General features: G+C 41.2%; 1 protein-coding gene across 1 annotated transcript in view; it reads right to left on the bottom strand.

Annotated features, from left to right (window-relative positions):
- GUCY1A2 (guanylate cyclase 1 soluble subunit alpha 2) overlaps nucleotides 1–19,926 on the bottom strand; it is a 276,684-nt gene that overhangs the window by 138,699 nt on the left and 118,059 nt on the right. The gene's annotated exons all lie outside the window — the stretch shown is intronic.

Raw genomic sequence — 19,926 nt, 5'->3', positions numbered from 1 at the left:
AATGGAAACTACATCAAGCCAGAGGGTGCAGCAGCATCCCTCACACCCATAGTTCCAGCACCTATGGACTCACCTGGTCTGGTTGCCAGGGTGAGTCAGAAAAATAGCCTTGTATCTCTTTGCATGGCTCTACAACATTACTTTCTGTCACAATGATACCCAAAAATGAGATCCTGAACCCACCTGCATCACATTTAAATGTGAAAAACCATCACAGTAAAATATGCTTCTTAGGATGAGCATAACTAATTGCAGGGATAACTTAGCTGACATGAGCAGGCCCAAGTTAAGACAAGACAACCCCAAACAAGTACTTGCTGAAACAACTAACTGTTGTGTATGTTTAGAATAAATAAAGGAGGCAGGAACTAGCTAAGCTATTGTGTGTATGTTTATAGTAAAAAAGTAGGCAGAAACATCTTGAACTGATTAGCTTGCCTTATGCAATATGGTCCTTACATACAAGTAGTATAGATCAGTGGCTCTGAAGCTTTCCAAACTATTATATCCCTTTCAGGAGTCTGAGTTGTCTTGCATACCCCCAAGTTTCATCTCACTTAAGAATTACTTGCTTACACAATCAGACATAAAAATACAAGTGTCACAGCACACTATTACTGGAAATTTGCTTACTTTCGTTTTAATCGTATAATTATAAAAAATCAATTGGAATATAAATATTGTACTTGCATTTCAGTGTATAGTATATAGAGCAATATAAACAAGTCATTGTCTATATGAAATTTTAGTTTGACTTCTCCAATGTTTATGTAACCTGTTGTAAAACTAGGCAAATATCTAGAAGAATTGGTGTACCCCCAGAAGACCTCTGCATACCCCCAGTGGTACGCATACCCCTGGTTGAAAACCACTGGTATAGATGTTAGCAGCTAGGAAATATGTATATAAAGTCAAGTGTGTAGTGTGTGACATGAATTGGAATTGTGGTATCCTCATATCTAAACCCAAGAGCTGTTACATGCCTAATAAAGTAACTGGAGTGACGAGCTGGAGTCGAACTGAGTTTTTTGGATCCCAGAGAACTGGATGAAGGGTTCTTCCAGAACTGAATAAAACATTCTGGAAAAGTGGAAAAGTTCTCTGAGGGAATCCCAATGCTAATGTTACTAGGTTTGCTACTAGAATGTGGTTGGCCTGAAAAGCAAATTCCACAGTAGCTATCTCTCTATTAACTAACAATAATTCACAACAAGCATGAAAAGAGATTAAAGGGGAAGAGGGAAGTCATTTGAATGAGACTGAGACAGTGAAATAGCTTAGGTTCTATTAAAAAAAAAACCCAATTACTGACTGAGTCAGAGGAGGCTGAATTAGAGAGGAAGCAAATAAGGGGACATGACAGAAGCATACAAAATAATGAATGTCACAGAGAAGGTAAATTAGGTGCTCCTATTGACCCTTTCATTTTGCTGGCTGTCTCTCTATTCTTGCATTATAAGAAAGGACACATTCTGTTACAGTTCATTTATTACCTGCCAATATAGGATTCACGAGATACTTGAATTGTATTTACAAAATGGAAAAAATAATCAGAAAGGTCAGACGGGATAGAAAAGTCTTGTGAAGGATCAGAATGTTCCCAGGCCTCAAACATGATCTGCAGAAACATTCATCTCAGTTACTGGCTCAAATCTAGCTCAGGCTGTTAGTTGTCAAATGTCACTTCCCTAAGGGAGATCTTCAGTGGCCTATGCGAATGAAGCCTTAGGGCTTGTGTACACAGCCCTACAGTGCAGACTACAGCAGTGTGAACTGCATGCGCACCAAAGAGTTACTCTAACTACATGCTGCTAGACCCTGCTAGTGCAAATGAAAGTGGACCACATTAACAGGAACTAAGTACATTTTCATTCAGTCTAGCAGGGTCTACACAGGGCAGTTACAGTGCAACACTTTAGGGCACACTACAACTTACACTGCCATATTCTGCATATTCTGGCAGTATAAGTTCAAATGTCAATGCCTGAGAGGGCATCAAAGCTGAACTATATTTAAATGCTTAAGTGCAGTCTTTCAATTTCAGCACTGAGGCATGTCAGCAGGGCATCATGCGGAAGCTCGCAGTGCCACTGAATGTGTTGTACTCTTCAGTGGATAGAGCACTTAAGTTTTTCATACATCTAGCACTGTTCACCAGCACTCCAACTGAATAATATGTTTCCTAATGAAAAAGTTTATGGGCTACACTCTGATCTCCATTGACTTACTCAGGACTACATTGGTTCGACTGAGATAAGAAGTGGTCCTGTTGTTTCTTCAGGAAGACAGTCAAAAGACAGCTCGGGAGACATGTATGTTTTAAGTGAACAGAAAATCAGTAGAGTAGAACTCCCAGTGACTATTCTACATTACTTTCAATCATAAGTAAAACAAGCCTGGGTCATTCTAATAATCATGATTCAAGTTCATATTCCAGTAGTGCCCTAAGATCACAATCAGCACTGAAGCCCTATCATGTTAGGTAATGAACATACACATAGGAGGACACATTCCCTGCCCAAGGAGTTTACATTCTAAATAGGAAAGACAGAACGATGGACAAACAGCATCCGGAGCACAAAGTTCAAGCTGATGTCTAGGGATCATGTTGTCTGAATTAGATACTTTTCTTTCCTCAAAAACATCTTTTCCTGCTACCCCTCCTTTCACCTGGCCAGCTGCCCAAGCAAAAAGGTTTCATCATAGCTGCTGCTGCAACACTTTACCCTTCTTCCACCCGCCCTAACCTCCAAAATAAAACCAAAAGCCCAACCCATCCAATCTAATGTTATCTGTAATATTGTCTTACTGTAAGTGCCTAAAGGCCAGAAAGCATCTGCTCAGTATCCGCTCAGTGGCTTGGGGAGATGTTGGGAGATTCCTTTTTCCAATGGGGGTTCCCTGAAGTGCAGCCATTGGCCAGCATAGCCTCTCCTGCCCCTCAGTCTGCGGCTGATGACTCCATGCCCCTTCCCAAGCCTGTGTTATTGATTGCCATATAGTACAACCCAGATAACAGCAATACACATCTTACTGCCAACCTCAGACCGAGAATTCAGCAAGTGAAAGATCTTGGGCAATTGAACTGCCACATGCCTAATTTATTTCCCCGGGTGCCTATTGTTAGTGTTTGTATTTCTATGCCTTTACTCCCTAACTTCATTCTGGGAAATTCATTTGAATGCTGCTTGTGTGAGAAAGCTACTAAACTATATAACCCAGCATACGAAATTCTCCAAGATTAAGTGCTCTCTCTCATTTTAAAAACATAATGATCCTTATTTAATACGCAAGATAAATAGGTGACTGTTTCATATGCACAGCATAGCAGTTTAAAAGGGCACATCAGGAAATGTTTTAGCTCTGTAGTGCAAATTGCCAAACGTTAAATTCTCATGTATGGCATTTTGAATTTTTTCTCCCTTTTCAGGGATTAATAGGCAGCAGGTTTAAAAACAAAAGGAAATATTTCTTCACACAACACAGTCAATCTGTGGAACTCTTTGCCAGAGGATGTTAAGGCCAAGACTATAACAGGTTCAAAAAAGAACTACATAAATTCATGGAGGATAGGTCCATCAATGGCTATTAGCCAGGATGGGAAGGAATGGTGTCCCTAACCTCTGTTTGCCTGAAGCTGGGAATGGGTGACAGGGGATGGATCATTTGATGATTACCTGTTCTGTTCATTCCCTCTGAAGCACCTGGCATTGGCCACAGTCAGAAGACAGGATAATGGGCTAGATGGACCTTTGGTCTGACCCAGTATGGCCGTTCTTATGATTGTTTTCTTCTTTGTGCTAATTATTAATTGCCTATAAAATAAACTGCCCTGTGCTACCACCACTAAAGGCATGTCTACACTGCAAAAAAAGGTGTTATCTTAACTCAGCTTATCTAACCTGCATTAGCTAACTTGGGTTTATGTAATAGGCTTCCCTATAGACTTGAACTTGAGCTGCTAACCCACTTTAAAGTCAAGTTGTCATGTCTTCACTGCTGTTTTTAACCTGAGTTAGCTAACATGGGTTAAGAACACACCTTTATTTTGCAGTGTAGACGTATCCTAAATTGCTCAACCTCCAGCTGGCTATATGGTGTCACTTTTGAGAGAAGTATGAGCATAAAATAAACTGAAGGAGACAAGATTAGCCCTGGCCTGGAAGGGTGGTCAAGAACTTCACAGATTTTCACTTTTATTATATATGGGGCATTTCTTAAATTTTAATTAACTGTATTTAATGTGCAGGATGGAAGCATTTAAATTTTTATTTTAAAAATAGTTAGTCATACTGTGTAGGATAAGTCCTCTTGAAATGGATGTGTATCATTATTACCTATATAATAAATACTTTAAAGGGAAATTCTGCTCTCCGTTACATCAGCATAAATTGAGAGCAATTCCACTGGCTTGAGGAGGCGTTACTCCCAATTCACACTAGCATAATTGAGAAGAATAAACCCTCTGAAAATAATAATTACACATTATTGTTTAAAGGATTATGTTCTTTTGCAATTATTGTGCAGTCTAACAGCCTCAGAAAGATAAATAAAAATGCAGCCTCTAAGAGATATTTACTTCCATTACAAACTCAGGCTCATCAGAATGAGGACAAGTAGAGTCTCCTACTAACCTTCCTCCCAAAGATCTACCAAGTACATAGTCACATTACTGTGGTAAGTGCCAAGCCTATATTTTAGAAGGTGAGGGACTGCCTCTGAGTTCTCTATGCCAACAGCTACCTCATTAGATTTCCCAGGCTTGGTAAACTCTGGATTCACACTGTTCTAGGAATACACTGTTCTCTGAAGAAGAGAAGAATGAGGGGGGATTTGATAGCTGCTTTCAACTACCTGAAAGGGGGTTCCAAAGAGGATGGATCTAGACTGTTCTCAGTGGTAGCAGCTGACAGAACAAGGAGTAATGGTCTCAAGTTGAAGTGGGAGAAGTTTAGGTTGGATATTAGGAAAAACTTTTTCACTAGGAGGGTGGTGAAGCGCTGGAATGGGTTACCTAGGGAGGTGGTGGATTCTCCTTCCGTAGAGGTTTTTAAGGTCAGGCTTGACAAAGCCCTGGCTGGGATGATTTAGTTGGGAATTGGTCCTGCTTTGAGCAGGGGGTTGGACTAGATGACCTCCTGAGGTCCTTCCAACCCTGATATTCTATGATTCTATGATTAATCATGAGATCAAGAGCCGACAAACTGAATGCCAACTCTATCACCTAGTCCTTACAGAAAAATCTGGTGACTACCGCAGCACGTGGTGAATTGATGAAAGGGTAAAGTAGATAATCTGGAAAATTCTGTTAACTGTAGTGACTGACAGGCCCACGGGAAGCACAGGGGAGATACTGATGGGCATCTTTGAGAAAGTTTTTGAAACAAAACTTCCTGCTTCTTTGAGCAGGTCTCATATATTCTGTAGCCTTCATAATATTCCTATAAGCAGACAGCTTCCGCTTTGACTTTGATAACTATGCAATTTTCCCTGTGCTGTGACTATTTCCTTTTCCCTTCTAGAGGAGAGGGTCGGGATTATGGCATTGGGCCCCACACCTGCAAAATATAGTTACGAACGTGCTTTATGCATAAGAGTGGATTAAATGGAACTTCTTGTGCAAGTAAAGTTAAGCAGTCTAAGTACTTTAGATATGTATATTTGGCCACTTTGTTCCCTCAACAAATTAAGAAGTCATGTTTAATAATCTGAATCTTGCTTTTCTGTATGATTATGAGAAATTTATAATTGCCCAGTTGGAATGCTGGAGGGGAAATGGAGAAGTGCATTTTCCATACTAGAATGCAGGGTGTAGTGTAAATAGCTGGCTGGATAGGTGGGTAATTTTACCCTGAAGGGTGATTTTTTAGGGAATTCATTTGTACCAGAGTTTTTATTTAATTCATCACATTTGAAACCCTGATTCTTCTTTTACTTACATTTGTAATGTCTACATGGCAAATCCTACCTTCCTTCACTGCCGTTGCTTGCAGTGAGTTAGGTGTGCAAGGGCACCATAATTTAGCAAGCCTATCCAGGGACTCTGCACCTTCTGCATGCAGGAGCTCCCTCCACATTTCTGCACAGTGACACTTGCATGGAGGTGGGGTCGGAATCGGAGAATCACTGCTGCACTGAGGAACTGGTCATTTTCCCCACACTGAGTGGTGGGAGTAGAGGGCACAGGAGCACACAGGGCTACTATAGACTCAAGGCCTGGTTAGTGCAGGATTCCTTCCTTGTCCCCACAGAACTTTCTTTCCACAAACCTGGTCACTTGGACTTGGTGCTGAAAGGAGGGTCCAGCCTTACCTATGCAATCAGTTCTGTACATTGCAATCTGTAAGATTATTTTTCTCTTCTTCTTTCACCTTAACTACACAAGATCTATTTTGTCTGAACTGAGTGTTCAGTCTGAGGACAGACACTTTGGCCCATATCCTCAAGTCAACTGTGGGATGTCCATTTACAGCAGCTGAAGATCTGCCCTTTGTTTCACAAGTGCTTATGATGATTTATTCTAAATCTGTGAACTTCCTAGAATATTTTTTTTTAAATTAAAGATACCTCTTTTTCTATCAATTTTCCCCCTTATATTTGCAATTCCTGGCTATTTTCTGAATTTGTGAAAAAAATTATAAAACGGGATCAGGGGACGAATAGTATGCCATGATATTGTACATATTGTGAAACATACTGTATACTGAAGGCCACTGAAGTTGGCTGCTACACTGAAGAGATGGTTAATGCCACTAAGCTCTGCTGTACTGCAGAAAAGCAATTTACCGTTCTTATTATGAGGCAGCTTTGTGCCACGCAACAAAATACAACAAAAGCCAAGTACTATTATTAGTTGTCATTTATTTATGCATTTAAATCATCGTTACATCACCAAGACACAAAATATGCCAAGAAATGCAGTTTCATCTCCCACTAGAATTCCTAGCTGCCCCACAAGTGGGGCAATTTAGTTAGCTATAGTAATGAATAGCTCATGTGAGCTGCAGGCTGAAATATTGCTGTCTTGCCTTTCTTGATATTTTAAAAAAAAAAAAAAAAAAAAAAGTTGGACACTTCTACGTCTAAGTTTTTCTAGGTTTTATATTTACAATTACGTCAAAAGCAATAACACCAAACTGGAGAGCAAATTTCACACTGATATTGACACCTCCAATTTACTACAAGCACTTTAATTTACCACAGTCACTTTATAACCTTTTAACAAAACTGGTAAGCTTCAAAGGGATCCTTCCTAAAAATCAAATGGCTTTTGACCACTGCACTCAAAAGTTCTAATTTGCTCCAGTATTTTAGATTCAAGCATCTAAGTCCCAGTTTTGAGACCACTGCAATTCACACAATTCACCTGCTGAATCCTGTAGGTGCCTAGACTCCCGGAGCACCTAATTTTTTTCACTGAAAAGTTTCCTCGGTACCCATGTTTCTGCCTCTGCACATGTGCACTGCTGCTTCCCTCTAGGTATGACTATCTCCCACCTGAGCTCTTGTGCAATTCACAAACTAGGGAAGACAGATAGATGTTCACCAGCCTAATTTGTGTGTGGGGCCCCGATGAGTACGCCTACCAGGCTGGCCTTCAGGCAAGTTCACACAAAACAGCCACCAGGTGGAGAAGAGGCCTCCCTCAATACCTTGAGCCCAGAGGGCAGGGTACACACATGGGAGGTGGATGACCCCCCCCCCCCCCCCCCGCAGTTCAAGTCCTCCCATCTTCTTATGAGATGAGATTTGAACAGGGATCATCCACCTTTGAGGGATGTGCTCTAACCACTGGGCTACGGGATATTCTGATGCAGCGTTCCCTCAGTCTTTCCTGTTGAAGCTATTCCATTGTGGATTAGCTAAGTAAAGAACCAATTGGTCAAGTCATTCTCACTACACCTAAGTTAATCACAAAATCTAAATTGGATATGAGAATCACTGATTTCATTCAGCTCTGATTTCAACCAAACCAAGTTTTTATCTTAGAGGGAAGGGAGGACACAAACCTTTACCAGAGGTGCATGGAAACATGTGTATGCATTTAAGGACTGATGCACCGAATGAAGTGCATTGGAGCTGACAGTACCCAGTACTACTCAGCAGATGCTCAGGATCTTGCAGGACTGGAACCCTTAGTATTTGCTCATAAACTCAGCTCCGAGCATTGTCAGACGATGTTATGCCATCAAACAGCAAAGTGACTTACACGTTTCAGGTTATTTTTAGAAATCCCCAGGGTGTTACATAATGTGCAACAGCCTCCTAACTGAAGAAAGGAATTTTAGCATTTTCTATTGTAATTTTTTGAAGAACACAAAATGGCAGTATCTATGCAGCAGGGATCTATCTTAAGGAAAATCAGAGTACTGGATGGAAAATAGTAATTTGCTGTAATGTGAAAGCAAAGGAAAGGAAAGGAAAGGAAAGGAAAGGAAAGGAAATCCTGCATTTGCAGCTACCGCCATAAAGCCAAGTTCTTAGATATTTAATTTTCAATGAATAAGAGTGGGCTAGATTGAAACAAAAAAAGTAAAGTAACCCGCAGACGCACCCCCTGCCTTTCTGCACGTGGAGTAAAAAATTAGATTTTAAATGGAAGCAGTGTAATTGATATCCTATACTACGAAGGCAAGATTCCTGCATAATCACACCACAGAGTAAGGGGGAATCAGGTTGGACCTACTCCAGTTGCAACTTGGGTGTGCATGGAAGGAGAAAGCATGGGTTAAAGACCTGCTATTCCCTTGCAACCGAGTGGACAATACAGTGGGTAATGAAAAACTTAAGTACTGTATTTTCTGGCGTATAAGACTACTTTTTAACCCAGGAAAATCTTCTCAAAAGTCGGGGGTCGTCTTATACGCCGGGTGTCGTCTTATAGGGCGGGTGCTGAAACTTCCGAGCCAGACTGGAAAATCTGCGGTCGCCGCATATGGTGGGGGGAGCTCAAAAACGGCCGCGGCCGCATCCCCGCCCTATGACGAGGTGAGGGGGCGCCTCACCGGGAAGGTGTAAGTGAAGGGCGGAGCAAGCTGCAGGCGTCCGGGACGCCCGGGGTATGGAAAAAAGAGCTAAAGCGGCGCTGTGCCCAGAAAAACACGCCTCTTTCACCCGTCTGGCCCGCCCTTGTATCCTATTACCGTACCTCCTTCTCTGCCTCTCAGATCTCGCTCCTGAGGACTGCAGTGAAGCGGCGCAGGCGCGCATGTGCGAGATCTGAGAGGCAGAGAAGGAGGTAATAGGATACAAGGGCGGGCCAGACGGGTGAAAGAGGCGTGTTTGCGCTACCGCTCTGATAGTCTTAGAGACAAGGAGGGCTGGGCAGGCAGGGAGAGCTGACCAATCCAAGCAGGCTTTGTATACAACAACCAGCCAATCGCTTGCCGTGATTGGCTGGTTGTTGTATACTGGGTACCACATACAGTACAGCACCAGTATCTGTACCTGTTCATACAGTATAGCACCAGTACATACAGTACAGTATACAAATGTCCAACAGTCAAAACCCCATCATGGCTCCACCAGCAAGAAGAAAGAAATATGAAGCCAGTTTCAAACTTAAAGTTGTAAACTTTGCCATGGAACATAATAACTGCGCTGCTGCAAGACAATATGGAGTAACAGAAAAGATGGTTCGGGACTGGAAAGCAAATGAAAAAGCATTAAAGAGTATGCCAAGGGGTAAGTGTGCATTAAGAAGAGGCACTCCACATTGGCCAGAACTCGAAAAACATGTAGCAGACATGGTGAATGAGCATCGCCAAAACGGTTATGTAGTGACACGAAATAAAATACATTTGTTTGCACTTCAGTGGGCCAAATCTAACCCAGATCACAGCAACAGATTTAAGGCCACTGTATCCTGGTGTACTAGATTCATGGGAAGGCATAATATGGTACTGAGGCAAAAGATGAAAATTGCCCCAAAATTACCTGCAGATCTTGATAGCAAAGTAAATAGTTTCCATCGATACGTAATACAACAGCGCACTAAACATGGCTATGCGTTAAGTAGTATTGGAAATATGGATGAAACTCCAATGAATTTTGATATGGTTGGAAATAAAACTGTCCATCAAAAAGGTGAAAAAACAATTTTAATTAAAACAACAGGACATGAGAAGTCCAGTTTTACAGTGGTACTAGGATGCACAGCTGATGGCGCCAAACTGAGACCAATGATTATTTTTAAAAGAAAAACAATGCCGAAATTCAAGTTCCCTGTTGGTTGTTTTGTACATGTGAATGAAAAAGGCTGGATGGATGAAGAAGGGGTAAAGCTATGGCTTGATAATGTATGGAGCAGGCGACCAGGTGGACTTATTCAAAAATGTACTCTACTGGTGTGGGATATGTTCAGGGCTCATTTAACTCCCAGCACCAAGCAAATGCTTGCAAGACTAAACACAGATGCGGCAGTTATTCCTGCAGGATTGACATCGTTGGTACAGCCACTGGATGTGTGCCTAAACAAGCCATTTAAAGATCGCATTCAAGAACAGTGGAATGAATGGATGGTTATCGGTGAAAAGTCATTCACAAAAGGAGGAAACATGCGTGCTCCACAGTTGGATGTTTTGTGCAAGTTTGTCATAAAAGCCTGGAATGATATTGATGCAGAAACAGTAATCAAGTCTTTCAAGAAGTGTGGCATATCAAATTCATTACATGGTATGGAGGACGACTACTTGTGGCAAGATGAAGAGGAAGCCGAAGCTGAGACCACACCATCTGATACGGAATTCTATCCATACGATGACTGCCTTACAAATGTATCACAAGATGTCATTGATGTACTTATGATATCAGATGACGAACAGGAGGATTTTGAAGGCTTTTAAAGGGAAACTGTCACGCCAGCAAAACCTGTAAAAATACCGTAGCTTGCAGTTATGATGGGCGTTGCTAACTCGCCAGGGACTTGCCCGGCACTTGCTCTCTCTCTCTTGTTTGTTATCTTCCTCCTATCATCATCAGTTCCAGTTTGGTTGACAGCTTAGAAAACAAACAGCATGGCAGCTCCCATGGGTTTATTGTCTTATCCTTCCTTTCAGCTTTAGAGTGAATTAGGAAAAGTTTAATCCACTTGCACTGTTTTATGTTTACATGTTTGATGACAAACAGCCTTATGTTTATAAGTGACAGTTTTCCTGCTAAGTACCTGCATGTCATAAGCATTTGAATTAAAATTACCATATTGAAATCAAATCTGTTTTTTTAATTTTTTTTGGTGTGCGTTGGAAGAGGGGTAGTCTTATACGGCGAGTATATCCCAAACTCTATATTTTAACTGGAAAAGTTGGGGGTCGTCTTATACGCCCAGTCGTCTTATACGCCGGAAAATACGGTAATGTAAATGATTCATGGGGTCTTCTACAGTCCCTCTGCACTGGCGTGAACTTCAGTATCCAGTAAGTTTTTTCATGATATGATTACACCACTTGCCAGCCAGTGGAACTGGCCCAGCACAAGATGAGGGAGGAAGTAACTACACCCTGAAAACAGGTTTCACAACCTAGAATGCCTCTTCTCTTGCTACAGCAGAGACAAGACTCTTCCCCTTTTTCAGTGGTGTAGCTACATGCTGCTCCCAACCCAAGCCTGAGCCCAAAGGGTCAATCTAGCTTTGGATGGGACACTATTGAAAAACTCACGTGTCCTCCCTTTCTTAGAATGAATCTTCTTATCCCAAAGCAAGAGGAGCTCCGCTAGAACAAAGAGCCATAATTCAAACATCCTATGGCAGATTTTCTAAATCTTGTCCACTTATGGGTATTCCAAAATAGAGCGATGACTAATGTGGAATCTCTGTAGAGGGTACAGGATGTGGTGCTTAAAGTTCCCTTTCCCCATCAGACACAAAAGAGTGAAAGGCATTCAGCAAAATCACAAAGTAAAAACAAATCCTCTGAACTGGCCTGGACATTCCAAAACATCTCGCTGAATAAAAGAATGATCTACAAACCATTGAATGAAACATTTTGGAATACAGAGTTTAGAATATATAAAATATGACCTGAAAAGATTTTTTTTCTTTAAAATTGACTTTTTAGTCTTTTGCTGGAAAACCTACTGCAAACTTTAGATGCCATTATTAGAACTTTGATTGGAATCTGAGATTTTTGGCATCAAAAATACAAGCAGGGAATTGTAGTAGATTCCTAGGGTAGTGTTTTCAAACTGGTCTGAGTTAGGAGCACAGTTCCCTTTGGCTGACTATTTTGAAAACCCCATCTTTAACCTCTATGTGAACCAGCCACTAGGGGGATACAGGATCACATACATTTATCCAATGTGTTATACGTATATAATAATTTTGCCACAAGGTTATTATATTGCAGGAGGAAATCCCTGGCTCTACTGGTTAGGGTCTTAAAACAACAAACACATGTACATTAATTCTGCACTGCAACTGCCGCAGAATCCATTTGTTTTATTGATAGCCATTTCACGGTTTGAATGCAATAAAACCAACACCAATCAAGTTGTAAGACAAGCATAAGGAACTTCTTATCCTTCAAGTTCTCTCTCTATATTTGCAAGGTGTAGCAGCACTCTGCATTTCCAATAAGTGTTCACCAAACAAGTATTTCCCAGAATACAAACGACAGTAAAGTAGTACAAGTTAAAGAGGGAGCAAAAGCGCAGGAGGTCAAAAATAAGTCATTTAAGTCTAAAGATGAGAACTGTTTAAAAACAAACAAACAAACCAAACAAACTTTGTGCTTCCTGAAAAGTTGGTTGTACAGATTAAAGTAACCTAGGGTGACCAGATAGCAAATGTGAAAATTGGGACGGGGATAATTGGCCCCTATACAAGACAAAGCCCCAAATATCGGAACTGTCCCTATAAAATTGGGAAATCTGGTCACCCTAAACAAGCCCTCCTTTGGTCTAACAAGGCAGCAATCCAAATGCTCAGTTTGCCAGCTTCACAGGGGTAAAAATCATATTTGCTACAACTAACCCTCCTGAAATAAGCAACAAAGAGTCCTGTGGCATCTTATAGACTAACAGAGGTATTGGAGCATAAGCTTTCGTGGGTGAATGCCCACTTTGAAATAATTAGCCCAAATTATTAGTTGCATTTTCCTTCTACCTCCTGCCTTCCTTCTGCACCTGTTTATATTTTAGGAGCATTCAGAGTGAATATACACTTATGCACTGTGGGTTATCCCACTTGCTACCTGCATTCCTGATGTCTCCTGATGTCCTTAACTCTTACAGTGTATTAGGTCAAACTCACACCTTTCTCATTTGAGTCTCCTCTCAAGGTCCTACTCACAAAAAAATAGTCTAAAAAAATGAAATGGTGTTTCAATAATTTCTAGGTTAAATATGTCAAATTTACAAGTAAAGCCACCTGCACCCCTTCCTCCACAGGCCGGTGACAAATACAGATGGAACAGGCCTAAGGATAAGGGATAGCATATACAGTGTAACACAGCTGGGTCACTATTTGGGTGATTAGCTCCATCAACTCTGAATGACAAGCCATGTCAACCTAGAAATCAATCCAATCCCCACTGATGTCAATGGATTCCCATTGACTTCAGAGCTTCATCAGGCCCCTATTACATATTCAGTTTCACCTGCATTGAATATGCTGAATTACAAGCAGTAGAATTGAATCTTTAATTGAAAATTTTATGCACATATTAAGTATGTTTGTCTGCTGACCTATTTAAAAAAAAAATCCTGTCGTTTTTTGAAAATATCTTGGTATCTCTCTTACCACAAATTAAGGTAACGATCAGCACTGAGAGCTAAGTATCATCAGTATGTTTCAATGTATTCCACTGGAACCAATTTTCACAAAAAAGACAGACATTTACAGGGGGAGTTTCTCTTATAATAAATATCTTGACAATACTAATCAGAATAATCTATGGAGTAGCTTTAAAAGTTGTAACTTTTTGCTTTTGTTACAAATTCTATTTTTACCTATTCAGACGCAGCAAGCATCAAAGCCCTTCCCATTCCTAGTGAATTATTTGACAAAAACCTCAGAGTAGATTGAGTAATGCAATAGCTGTAGTGCTCCATAGAATTGTATTAATGAAAGTCTCAATCATGCACATTAAGCACTGGTCCACTTTCCCACAAAGCCAGTCATAAGGTAAATCTTTTCCTACAACTGTGGATGGGCCAATGTCATTTTCTGATATTCAGAGGAGTTTGTAATCATGTCATGAAAAAACCTATTGGAGACTGAAGTTCATCCCAGTGCAGAGGGACTACAGAAGACCCCATTGATCATTTACTCTACTTAAGTTTTGTATTACCCATAACACATATGCACAAGGGAGATATATAAAACATAACATATAAACATTATAGATAATTAAGCACCAGAAGCCCCATTCAGGACTGGGACCCCAGTGTGTTGTACAAACAAAGACTTCACTGACCTTGCAATTTGAGGCCCTAATCCTGTAAATATTTTATTCCCATGCTGAACTTGAAGTCAATGGGACCACCTATGTGCTTATAGATAAGTAGGTGCATAAACATTAGCAGGATCAGGGCCTTATTACTTAGTGTTTGTAAAGCACTTCAAAGATGTAAAGCATTATATAATTGACAACTATTATTCTTTTGTTAAATCAGCCTTTTACATTATTTATTTCAATTTCTATCAATGTGTACATGACGGGGCGCACTTGCCCCCTTCTGGTACTGCGAGGGTTCTCTCTACTTTCTGGGCTGAGGAGGCCAGGCCCCAAGGGCCCTGCTGGGCATGCTGTGGCTGGAGACTAGATATAAAAAGGAACAGCTCAGCTCATTCAGGGCTGACCACCGAAGAGAGAGGATGGACACTGCGAGCTCCAGCCTAGGAACCACGGAAGCCCCAGGCAGCGGAAACCAGGGACACTTAGACTCCGGAGGACACCCAAGGAATGTCAGAGCTGCTAGAAGCCACACCGACCGAGGAGCCCAGAGACCCGAGTGACACCGGAGACGCTGCATCAGGAACAATGTAGGAAGTAGTTCAGGGGGACCAGTTATTGTGCCACGTGGGGTCAGTGTGTTTTGGGTGGATTCCCCACTGATCCAGTGGCAGGCATACTTGCCACTGACAGGGCCCTGAGCTAGGACCCAGTGGAGCAGGAAGGGCCCGGGTCCCCCTACCCAGCCACCATGTCCCACCTCCCAGGTGGCAACCCACTCCCCGACCTGCCGCCAGGCCAAACAGCCCTACTGAAGAAGGCCATTATACTGACTCCGACCGCTATGCCGCACAGCCCTGCTGAACAGGGCAGTCCTATTGGCTCTGGCTGCTAAGCCACACAGCCCTGAGAGGGGTCAGCCATATTGACTTCTACCCCTAGGCCAAGCTATCCGAAAATAAGGGATGGTTGTATAGACTCAGCCCTGGGGCCATCATTACCCCCACTCTGTCCCAAGAAGGATCTGGGTGCACTTGCTCCAAAAGCATAGTGGTTTTTTGTACACTGCTGTGGGGCATGATCCAAAGCCCTCTGAAGCCAGTGGAAGGGCTTCCAGTCTTCACAATTTCAGATCTGCCCCTAAGTATCTGTGACAAAACAAAAGTGCAACAGTGAAAATAAAACCAACAGCTAACCCATGAAAATTCAACTCCCAACAAAACTTCTACTTTTAATTTGACCAGTCCTGCTGTCTTGATCGATCGGTTAATGGATTATGTCCTTTGTCACTCCATGGCACTGCCCTCTCATTTTATTTCTTTTACAGCTCCAGGTATCCTTTTTTTGGTGCTGTTTTATTTTTAAACCAAAAGCAGTGAAACAGTTAACTGAGAATATAGGGTTATTCATAAAGCCAGGAGACAAAGAAACAGTAGTAGCTCTCCCCTTTGATCAGTACAGAACAGATATAGATATATATATTAGAGAGAGAGAGAGAGAGAGAGAGCGCGAGTGCGCGCGCACACCTGCTAGTATATTTGACATTCCATAGATCACCAAAAGGGTATCTGAAAATTCTTGAGATTAAAAGGTCTTTTAGACTATGCATTAACTGGACAGTAGACTGTAGCCTGCAAAAACAAAAACAATGTTCTTTTGTCTTTAAGACATATATACCAACTCCTTCCTGTTCCACTTAATCTGAAGTATATAAACCAGCCTCAGAGCCCTTCCACCGCCACACCAACTAAATAGATTAAATCTAGGATTTAGTCTCTCTTTTTTTTTTTAAACTTTAGTACACCACCTATCACCTGCTTTACTAACAGATTTCACATCTATCATTCCAGCCTGACATGGGCATAATTTATTTCTTGCCAGCGATTTTAGGTGTACCACAAGTGTTCAATGTACTATATCAGGAAAGCTCTAAGGCTGCTTTTCCCAGACCGACCTCCTCCAAATTAGACGTAGATGTGCATCTGGGGCCCAATCCATCTCCCAGTGAAATCAATGTAAGGATGCCCATGGATTTTAATGGAAATTGGATCAGACTTTTTTCTTTTCTTTTTTTAAAAGGACCTTTTCTGTATTACACATAGGGGCCTGAATTCCCCATCAGAATGTACATTACAATACATCATGGAGACAATAAGCCCTCCACTTGTGTCATTCTATTTAGAAATCTCTATCTGGAGTCTCTTAAAGGGCCCTTGGCAAAGTAATGTATTTAGGCCAGAAGAACTGACCTACTTTGACTGTCCCATGTTGAAGGTTTTATTTTTAAGGAATTCACTGTGTATTTTACAACCCAATCCTTGCTGCATCAAGACATTTAAAGAAACCCAAAACAATTAACACTTCTACAACTTTACTATAAAAGGTAACAGCTCACACAATAGGGAAGAACAAGGCCCTCATGAATGTTATTTCCCCCATTTATTTTATGTTAAAACATCTATTTAGAGTTCTGTTTCATTCATTATGAATGATGTATTTTTCTTTGCATGAGTCACAAAATTGGAAAATAATTACGTAAATGGTGTTATTTCAGTTTGGGACATCTGCCATCTGCCAGGATGCCTGATTAGTCTCGTCCCAATTCAGGAAACTGCTTAAGCAAATCATAGCTGCATTCCAGTGATGCTATAGGTACACAGGTTGTCATGTACTTTGTGTCCTTTGCTAATAAATGGTAAAACATTTTTATTATTGTATTAGTTGAAGCTTATACATTAGGATTACTGTGGATGTGACAACTTGGGTTCACATATAGCAGTCTGATTTCAGTGTTTCATATCGTAGGGTGAGGAGTTGGTGTAAAAACTTAGATAAACAGACTAACAGATTAGATAACTAGGAATTCCTCTACAGTTACTGAGGGTAAAATTTTCAAAAGTGCTTAAATGACTGGTAGCAAGATTTAAGTTTATGACTGCTGATTTCTCATGTGAGTGACTAAGAAACGCTACTTGACTGGCTATATTATATTTGTAAGAGAAATAAGATATATTGATAAGAAAAATATATAGTTATGAAAGGATCCTTCTGCAGTTTAAACACTTATTTATGCAGAGAGAGTGCCCCATTTCCAATTCTAACAACAAAATTAGCAGCAAAATTATTCCGCAAGCACTGCAGCCTCAGAGTTTGTGAATAAAATTCCTCAATGAGATGGAGTATTCGCAGTACTGCTTAGAGGAGGGTACTGCTGAAAATTCAGCAGTCTTAGTACTTATTACATCTCAATCAAGTGTCTTAAAGTCAGGAAATAATCTCTCTCCTAGACTGGGTACACCATTCTCTGCACACAATCTGAAGGAGCACTGCACAAATATGAAGAGCAGAGGTTTCCTCCTCATCTCCTGCAGAACCCAGTGACTCTGGAAGTTTGAGGGATGCCGCTTGAAAGCCTCCTGGAGCTCTGAACATGCAGAGAGAGCACATGCACTGTCCCACTCCCATGCAGGGAGTCAGCAAGGTTTGAATCCTATTCCTTCAGCACCAAACCACAGATCTCTTACCATCTGTTTCTTGGTTTGTTGAGTGACGAGCACAGTGGGGTTGGCCTTTGAGTTCTACTGCAAAATAACTTTTTATTAAACAGCAATAAATAATAATAATGGACTAAATCCATTAGCTGGCAGCATTAGCAGGTATTTATTTCTTGCGGACTAGTCACAGAGTGGAGCACGTAAAATACTTTCCATGTGTATTACAAGTGTAATGTGGGCTCTCTTCTGCAGTTGGCCCACACTCTTTCCCTCTTCAACTCTTACAGGGTGATTGCAAAATATATTTTTCCCTCTTGACACTAGGGCGTAACTCTTGCACAGGTGTTCAGTGGGAAGGTTGGAGAGGGATGCACCAGAAACCCCCACCTTCTGCTCACACCCCCATGCAAGAATCAGCCACAGTGGCAAAGTTTCACAAAAAAATTGCTGGCTGCTTTTAAATGAAAAATAAAACAAAATATGGAAATGTTCTGACCTACCTAAATTGCCAGCTGTGCAGTAAGACTGATCCTTTATAGTTATGGTTTTGATCCTATATTGCAGTTTCTTTCATCAGACATTCACAAAGACAAATCTATTCTGATTATACCTACAGTATATATTTATGGAAACTGATGAAAACATGCTTCCTCTCAGATCAAATGTGGTAGGGTAATAAATGGAACTGCAATGAATTTTTATTTTTTAAAGGAAAAGAGACTATTGCTTGGGAGCATGGACAAAAAAATCAAACAGACAGAGCAATTTAGCTCTTGCACGAGCAAAAGAAAGAGTGAAAGGAAAAAAGTGAAGTATTGTTTTTTTGAAGCCAATGAAAGGTTAATGGATTTACTTGTGGGGGCTCACTGGAGGCCCAATAAAAGTAAAACAATAAATTAAAGCTTTTCCCTGGCAGTCAGGAATTCAGTTTTATAAAGGAGCCTCAAAGGGCTTGGCTCCTCTTTTGGCTTTGCTTTTCCTGTATATTCTGCTATAGCCATGTGTCAGACTACAGCTATACCAGAAATCCGAGCTTCCTCGCACCAATGGGCTACTAAGGACAGGAAATAAAAATGTTTCAAGAGAAATACAGTATTTTAATTAAAATGATTGTCACATGACAATTTTGGTTAGTGTTGCTGTAAATCCATAGACACTTATGACAAAGATTCACTGCAGGACCATGTTGCACTAAACCCGTTATGGTACCTATTCTTCTTGCACCTCACTTTTTATGAATCATCTTATTTCTTTGGACCTAATCACCGGGCTATGGGGAAAACAATTACATGCTCAGACTCACCTCAGTGTTTGGGCACAACTCACCTGCTTTCGCTCAAGCAATAAACAATGCCAAGTTCAGACCTGGTGATACACAGATACACCTCTAATGATTTCACACTGAGGCTTCAAGGCTATGATGTGTATTCCTCCTGAAGATTTACACTGGGCATCCTATCCCTTTCATCCTATGCTCTGTTGTCCAACCAGAAGTACACTTCAATTTTACATGTTGCTTGCTGTGATGAAGTGGGAACGTTCTGTAATATTTTTATGAATCCTACACGTGCCTCAGTTTCCATCCCATTTTGAAAGACTACCCAGTGACGGCACTGGGGATGACTGTTTGTTCTCAGGGTAGGCTGAGTCATAGGTATGAATGTCACCTTGCTGTCTGAGCCTGAATAAGACATTGGAAAAAGAGTGGCTGAGGACAACCCAATATCAATGGAGAATCCACTAAAGGAATGGCAAATCCAACCACCAGGACATTGACACCTAGCAACCAAGGACCCAGAGGGAGATGGATTTCCCCATCTCTCAGCAGGGAAGCTGAAAAACGTGCCCCAGCAGAGAATGTAAGGACTGGAGAGGTGTGAGGTGGCATGATAAGAGCTGAGTGCTGGAAGGAGTTCAGGGCTTTCTTCTGGGAACTGATGGAGGTCAGAGAGAGAGACAAAGCCTGAACAATGTGGTTCACTACCACTTGGCTGAGGCTCTGGCTAACCAGAAGGGACTTGGAATAAGTTTTAACCTTC

Source organism: Malaclemys terrapin, chromosome 1 (assembly GCF_027887155.1).
Source record: "Malaclemys terrapin pileata isolate rMalTer1 chromosome 1, rMalTer1.hap1, whole genome shotgun sequence".
Taxonomy (NCBI): Eukaryota; Metazoa; Chordata; order Testudines; family Emydidae; genus Malaclemys; species Malaclemys terrapin.
The sequence above is the reverse complement of the archived record's forward strand: the minus strand, read 5'-3'. Positions and strand labels throughout refer to the sequence as shown.